Source organism: Camelus ferus, chromosome 26 (assembly GCF_009834535.1).
Source record: "Camelus ferus isolate YT-003-E chromosome 26, BCGSAC_Cfer_1.0, whole genome shotgun sequence".
Taxonomy (NCBI): domain Eukaryota; kingdom Metazoa; phylum Chordata; class Mammalia; order Artiodactyla; family Camelidae; genus Camelus; species Camelus ferus.
In genome coordinates, this window is record NC_045721.1 from 15386888 (window position 1) to 15395598 (window position 8711).

Consider the following 8711-nt stretch of genomic DNA (forward strand, 5'->3'; position numbering starts at 1 on the left):
CTTTGTGTCTTATTTCCTCTTTTTTGTAGCCCTTTAAGATGTAAACTTGTATGATGTTATTTTATACTTCTCTTTTAATATATTTCAAAATAATCAAATATAAGCTGTCTTTTAATTTCCCTTGGTTTTTTTTTTTTCCTTTGATCTGGGCAATTTAAATGTTCACGGTTTAATTTTCAACTACTTGGGGATTTTCTAGCTGTTTTATAATTTTGATGTCTGTTTTAATACTGCTATATTAAAAGAGTAACAACACATATACTACTTAATGATTTTGATCCTTTAAAGGTTATTAAGATTTGAATTATTAATCAGCTTTCATGTTCATTTAAAAAATGTGTATTCTGAAGTTGTGGTGTGATGTTCTGTAAGTACCAGGCAGTTTGACTGATAGTGCTATTCACATCTTCTGTATCATTTTGTTTTCTGTTTTGTAATCAAAACCTGCAAGGAAGGCATTAAAATCTCTATTTTTCTATTGGTCTATTCTTCTTAGTTCTGTCAGTTTTTGCCTCACATTTTTTGAAACATTATTATTTGATGCATGTAAAATTGTTTATGGCTTCTGATTTCCATGAACTTTCATGATTATGAAATTTTTCCTTATTTTTGGTTATACTGATTGTCTTGAAGTCTCCCCTTTTAATAATATACACTACACCAGTTTTCTTATGCCCCATGATATCTTGGTCTGTATTTTCCATTCCACAGAGGTATATTCCACTGTTTGTTTCTTTCTATTTAGAGTATGCTTCTTTAAACAGCATATTATGAGTTTGAGCTTTCAATAAATTATTAATTTTATTTATTATTTATTTTGGCTATTCTACTTTTTGCATGATGTGCTCAATATATTTTAGTTAATGTAGTAACTGATAATGTATTGGTGTCAATTCACCATCTTGGTATTTGTTTTCTACTTGTCTCACCTCTATTTTTTGTTTTGTTTCCAATTTTCTGCTTTGTTTTGGATGAATGAAGTACTTCTTTAGTGCTCAATTTGTTCTGTTACCTTTTAGCTATGACACTTTATGTGAATGTGTGGGTTGAGTATTATTCTGAAGACTGAATAGACATGTTACAATATTTTAACAATATCTCATTGTAATAATGGAAAAGACACATAATAAGTAAAGTAGGCAAGTTACAAAATATTATGTAAAGTTCTATCACTATTTCTCATCACACACACACAATCCATTTGTAACACATTTTTAGTATGTATTGTATTTCCTTTGTATGATAGATACGACATACATGTAATAGGAGAAACCGTTTTGAAATTTTAAAAAACAAGAAATTCTTTTTTTTTTTCCAAAGGGCCTATTCCAATACCCTACTGTATCTCCAATGTTCACTTATTTCCAACTTCTTAAATTATGTATTTAAGAAAGCAAGGCTTATACTTTCTATTCATTTCTCTAAATCTTGCTTATAGTACTTAGCAGCTGAAAGTTAGGTAAAACTGCTTGAAAAGTATAAATGTGTTAAACACTGACCCTGCACAACTATTAATGAATAATACATCTCTTTGGGGTAATACGGAGCCTTGGACAATTGTACTGATCATAGGTTTTAAGTGATAAGTACTCTAATCATTTTATTGAGGTTTTTCACTAATAGAAACCATCAACATTATACATAAATGTTTGTGCCCAGTTCAAATCAACTTTAAAATTAACTTTATAAGCAAACCCCCACATTTAATAAGAAGAATTTAGTTAAGTTTTATATGAATAAAATGATTCATTATTGGATTCCTTTAATTAGCAGTCTTCCCTCAGGTATTTAACTTATGAATAATTGACTAGGAAAAAAAAGGAACAGCTATATAGGAATTTATTGTGTCAAATGAAGCATGCCTATTGTTGAAAGTGTAACATAAAAGTAGCTTTCAATCCTTTAATTTCCCCTTTTTAAAGTCTCATTGATTATAATTTTGATTTATAAGAACTGTTACTCTCCAGTCTTTGAGCAACATTTTTTAGTTTTATTATCCTTTAAAGGTTGATATGTTTTTACATTCACTGCTATAGTATTGTTGATGCCATACATTATCTTATGCACAGTGGAATGTTTATCTTTAACCTGATTTTTTGCTCACTTACCACATTCTGTTTTGTTACATTATCTCTCAACCTAAAAACTCAGGCAAAAACTGAACTATTAATTAAAAATTAGAAATTGCACTTGCTAATTATAAGAAAATGGGTGTAAACTGATGACACATTACAATATAAAGTGAAACTAGTGGTATCTATACCAACAAAATGAATGTCATCTTTCAATATTATGCAACATGTTTATGTAACTGTGTAGTTTTAATACATCTGTATCATCATGTTAGACAGATGGCATGCATATCAAGCCACATGTATTACAAAAACTTTCCCATATATTTCTGACTTTTGGGGGACAGGTACCATATTCATGAAGGGTAATTTTATATGGGAAAGCACCATGAGATATATATATATATATGATAAAAATTGACCAGTACATGATGTAATACATAAATGATTAGAACAACCAAAATAGCTAAACCCTTTCAATGGCTGTTGTCAGTTTTAAACAGTATTTTAGGCACATAAATGTAATTTTCACCAAATTAATTAGTAAAACATGAAATACAAAGAGAAGTCCTGATCATACCATATTATTCCATAAAGACAACTGGACAGCTTTCCCAGTGAAGAACCTTGTTAGCAAAATCAAACATATTATTATTCTTAATCATATTTTATAACTTATAGAGAAAATTCTAGGTGTTCATGAAGAGCCTCGTCTGGCTTTGGTTCTATTGAGTGGGTATGGTCCAATTTTCCTTCTTCTCTAAAAGATCCACGTTAGCTATATAACTAATAAATTTTTAAATTTTTATTTTCATTTTAGTTTTCTTTTTAGCTAATGTAACTTCCAGTTCTTCCACTGCTTACACTTGATTATCAGTATGACAGATCACAGCCACGTTCTCAGATTTTGTTCTCTAATCTCTGGAAGGATGAGTTGGGAGGGTTTGGAATGGATCTTCTCTATCCCGTGTTCTAATATTTAGAGTTTTTGATCTTTACATTCCAGTGTATGTATCATTAACCTGCACTAAAGCAATTAATTAATAGGAAGATTAATAATTAATAATACGTTTCTCAATAATGATGTCTTTTTCAGTGCTGAGATTTTTTTTCAGAGAAAACTATTTCTCTGTATGAATAGCTTCTCTGCACAAGCAATGTATTCAGCCCTCAAGTAGACAAGTGAGTCCAGATTAGCTATGCAAGAGAACAGCTCTTTGTTTCATAGACTTGTCACTTAAACTGAAAAAGGAGAGGAAGTACTTAAGGTAGAAAAAGTTTTCTTTCATATACAAGAAACACTGCTTTTAGCTATGCAGCTGAATTGCAGACTTCTCTAAAGACAGAATGACAAGCAGGTGTTTCTTACGGCAGTCAGTGAGCATGGCTCACCAAACAAAGGTATTACATTGCTAAGGACAGAGCTTGCAAAATGGCAAGCACTCTGCCCTCTTAAAGGCCCAACAGATTTTCTTCCTTCGCTGGTTCTGTACAATTTCCATCAGCACATCAACGGAAATTAGGGCCAGTGTTCAGCAGTCCAAGACATTCTAGTCGATGCAGTAAGTATTCAGATAAAGCATGCAATCATGTTGTTTGGATTGATCTATGGAATACTCTGCAAATATAATTGGCTCAGAGTTTCAAAATAGCTTTGGAAATAAAGGGGTTCATAACATTTGTAATACATTCTTCATGTAACATATTACTTAATTCCCCACGTGTAAATTTTTCATGAATCCAGAATCCTTGTTTTCAAACAGACTTGTAGAAGGGGCTGTAGATTCCTGACAGGAATGCCAGCTCCTTACATAAAGGTGGGTGAAAAATAAAACCCATCTCTAGACTTTACATTAAATGTGTAAGCCTAAATATTTAGAAAAGGCCAGTCAGCACTTAAGTTTCCTGAACTGCTTTGTAAAACCCAAAGGAGTGGCTGAGAAGAAGGTGAATTTGAGGGGCCATTGACTATAGACCATTTTTCCAATTATAGTCACACCTGCACTGTATAGCTTTGTGCTGATCTGTTGTGGGCATTTTACAGAGTGTTTAATAGTCCTTCAAATTCCTTATTCTTCAGTCTGAAATGGTCTGGGTGTGTTGCTTGCTGGTTAAGACTTATCGGAGACTTCTCACTGAGGTTAATTTGATATCCTACCCACAGCATAGAATGTTTGGCCTGGTTAAGTCTCCAGATGCCACCCATAGACACTCTAATTAACAGCCTCAGTGCATTGACTTCTGGAAAGAAAAGGATTGTTTTCTTTCAGTTGGTGCGAAAGGATTGTTGGAAAAAATCAATGACTCAGCTCTTCAGCAGTGAAAGTATTTACATGGGCAAGAAAGGCTGTTGCAAGCTTGTAAAAATCTTGCTGTAGATTTTTTTTTTTTCCTCTTTCCTTATGAAACTGTGGTTCAGGTAGAGTCATGCATTTTCAAACATCTTTTGAACATCCATTGCTTAAAATAAACATGTGCTTTCCTGCCAGAGGATCTGAACAGTAATTACCTTAATTATTTCTGTTTACCCTTGGAGAAATGTAGTATCCATAACTGCAACATGAGAGTTGTTGGGCTTTTAAACACCCCTTTCTGTATAGTTAGTAAAGAGTGAAGGAAGAATATAAAGTTTATCTGTATTTATGTGGTGGTTTCAAAAAGCCGCATTTTAAAAGTGCAGCTCCAGCATTTTTTAAATCCTTCTAACTGTATTTTGAAAATCTCCTTTGTAGGGAAGTAGCATAGTTGGCTTTTCTAAAGACAAAACTGCTTTTGGAATCTTTTCCAGCATTACTGTTTTTCTGTTGCTCAAAATTTCGAAGTCAGAATGCCCTGCTGGTAGTGAGACACAATGTAAAAATAATATGTCTGAGACCTTTTATTCAAAATAAGTCATCAAGAAAAGACACACACCAACCCTTCTTATATTTTGCTGGGCAAAGTGAGTACCAAGCTTTATGCCTTTATGTTCATGACTCTCACATTAAAGAAGACATTCTGGCACTGAAGTTGGTGCCTTCTTCTTTTAAGTTTGACTCTGTAACTTCAGTTATAGTATAAGATTTTTATTTTTACTTCAACAGTACTTACATTCACTGGGGAAAAAAAAAGCTAAATTTAATAACCTATCCTGAAGGATTTTGTTTGAAAAATCACATAGTGGAAAAGAATTACACCAAGGAACCACCAGTGGTAAAGCCAGGAAATGCAAAGTGCACTAGCAATGAAAAAAAATTGTCCAGGAACTTCAGTGTATGTTTACCTTTGTGAAAGGAAAACCAGAATGGAGTCGGTATTGCTGAGAGAGCTCTCTGAAATGGAGCCAGGAGGTCATTAAGGAAGTGTGACTTATGTACATCTTAGCCTGAATAGAATCTGACTTTTGACCTGATGAAGTCATCCAGAACATCTGGTACATACTTGTAACAATCTGTCTACTTATTGAACCCCTACCCCCAAAACTCATGATTCCTTAAGGACAGGTATTTTTTGACCCATATCACAGGCAATCACAATTCTCGCCAGGCAACTTTTGACAACATCATGGCTTTTTGTCTTTATAACTCCTGACTTCCTCTTCACTGAAACACTCCTGCGGTTACCCGAATCTTTGTCTCCTGAAATGCAATTTTTAAGTCCCTATATAAACTGTTTTCTTACTGACAGCCTCCTGCATTATTTTTAGGGGTGAGGGTTGACACCCTAACGGTTAATTAAATATTTCTTCTAGAGTCAAACGAATAACAAGCCTTATATTAACATTGGCTGTACCATTAAAGTTGCTACATATCTAAGAATAAAATTTCTTCTTGTGTCTCAGCCCCTCATCTACAATGTAGAAATAAAAATATGTGCCCACGTCTGGTAAGGGAATACTGTAAGCCTGACTCTTTTCACATTGAATCAGATTCTATTTACGTAGGAAGGTGTTCTGAAGGTAAAGTAAGCTCTTGGGTAGCACTGTTAACTCTTACAGGCCACTTCAGTGACTATACTGAGGCAGTAATTAATTTGTTGGCCTTTTAGCTGAGGATGGTGGGGAGTCTAAAGTCTTCTAAGGTTATAGTAAAAACTTTAAAGCTTGTCTGATGCCTAATACATTAATAGCTGTGAACAGTGTTTAGCGCATTACTAGTCAATGCCAGATCTGTAAAAGTTTGGGTGACTCTGGCAGTTCGTATAAACTTTCAAGTGTGTATCCTATAAAAAGTTTTGAAATTTTCAGCACTTTATCCCTCTCTCTCTCTTAGTCATCTTTTCCCCATGTTGTGGAAACATGGAAAGAGATCAAATAAGAATTAAGTTATACATAAACCCCATAGGAATAGGATTGCTAATAAAATCTACAGGCACTTTTGTGATGGTAGTAGTTTTTTTTTTTTTTTTTTTTTTGGTTTGTATTCCATCATTTAATCTGAAGCAGCATTCTCTCTCTTGGTTTCTTTTATGTATTTTTCTAAGCAGTTAGAACTGCATTGGCTCTTAATTTAGCTCATGATACAATTGAATATATTAAGGTTAAATCTGCATTCTTTACAGTGATTGTAATCTTGGAGAAAGTGTCTTGTATAAAAGAACTTTTTTAAATAATATTTGCTAAATGAGCTTTTCCTCATTTGTGTTCATTTATAGACAAAATTAAATCTTTACTAAGAAAGGAGGAAAAATCATTCTTCTCATTGTCATATGGCAAAATGAGGACACTCAGAGATCTAATGCAAGAATGTCATGTCTAGCTGCCCTGAAAATAGCAGCTAAACTGTTTGTTCCTTCCTGGGGGGGGGGGGGGGTCATGAGTAAATAAAGTTTTGTTTTAGGAATGGTTGTAGGTGGAAACAGCTAATGGTAAATCCAGCACAGTATTGTGTATAACTCAGTTAGAACTCAGGAAATGTTTGTGGATAACAATGGCTAACGTGAGGCACTGTCACTCAGAGTACTTTTAAGGTGATTTCTCAACGATCCATTGGCCAAATCACTTCCCATGGAAGTATGTGGTAGCAGTACCGCCTCCTATAGACAGGCCTTTAAAATCAACACAGTGCATTGACCAAGCACAGAAATCACCTAGTTTTCTTTCACAGTGGCTTTAAAATATAAGTGGATTTGTTAAGGCATTGCAGCCATCTGCCACTTTTAAAGTAAAGCCTTGCTTGGTCTCTCTCTCTGATGTAGATCTATGAAAGACTGAAACCTCCTTTAGTTCAGTTAAGTACTGAATCATCCCAGGGCTACCTGTTAGGACTCCATTTTAAATGCACCAGGAAGCTTGGCTGACAGGTTAAAGGCAGATTTTCTCACTATTATACCAAAAAGACAAATCTGTATTATTAAACTTGAGAACATATCCATTCTGACATTTCATAATCAGGTTGGTATCCATAGAGCCTGTGCATAGATTTGGTAGTGAAATAAGACTCTGTTAATAGGGACACGTCCAAGGAGATCCTGGTTTGGGCAGGAAGGACACAGGCTTCTGTCTGCCATACTGGTTGCCGATCTCGTTTTTTACAGTGTTTGACTCTATTATATTGCAGACACTGGATCCTCATACAAGTGGTTGAGGGAATATTGACTTCCAATAAAAGCAATACTGCAATTTCATCATAACCTTTGCTATGACTGACCAAGGAGAAGTCAGTGGCAAAGAGCGTTCTTTATAGATGACATACGATGAAAATGATCCAGGAAAATGGCATATATGTTTTAAATTGTTTTCCTTTTGTATGTGTGATTTTAAGGGACAGGGAGAACCACAAAGATGTAGGGAGGAAAATGAGAGTCATTCCAAAGAGAAGCAGCAGTACAAAGAAAAGTCAGACCTACTGAGATTAAATCTATGATTTGAGAAATGAAATTTTCATTCTACGCTTCCAAAATATCAAATGATAACACTTAAATTTAAATAGTAAATTTAGGGATACAAATAGATTTGAAAACACAAATCCAGTCACTAGTTACTCAAAATTTATTTGTGATAGATGTACAAGAAGCATAGACGCCCTTCAATTCATGGGAAATGTGGGGTAAGGTACACTTACTTGTTAGCTTCCAAGACAATTTGACTTTCTTTCAGATTTACTCTAACTGGGTTAATCAAGCAGACTAGAAATATTACTGACATGCACACAACACATGTGGATATGCCTGTTTTTATGAACTTGGTATAAACCAAACTAAAGAAGCAGGGATTTTAAAGGAGCATTTTGCAAGCTTCCAATTTTGCAAATATTATCTCTACACTGCAAGCAAATGAAATGCAAATGAAACACAAACGAAAATCTGAAACTGGATGGCTTAAGAGAACAGAGTGGGCTTCTTGAAAGTACTGTGCAGCTTTTTGGCTAGGTCCTAGGAGGACAAGCTAGAAAAAGAAACGACTTTTTATATGCAATATATTTAGTTGGAGCCCTAGGGTCAAATGATAGGCTCATGATGAATAGATACTTTGGGACAATTCAGAAGTCTGTTGGCTTTAAAATTCCTCGATACTGTACTTAACCTTTAGACTTTCCAAAGGCATATAGCACACAAGTTGCTCCCTTGAAAATTTCCATTTTGAAAATAAAGTCTAGTATTACAGAGAAAATTATGACCCAGTGCCTGTGTCCAAACATATATATGTGGACTTTGAAGAAG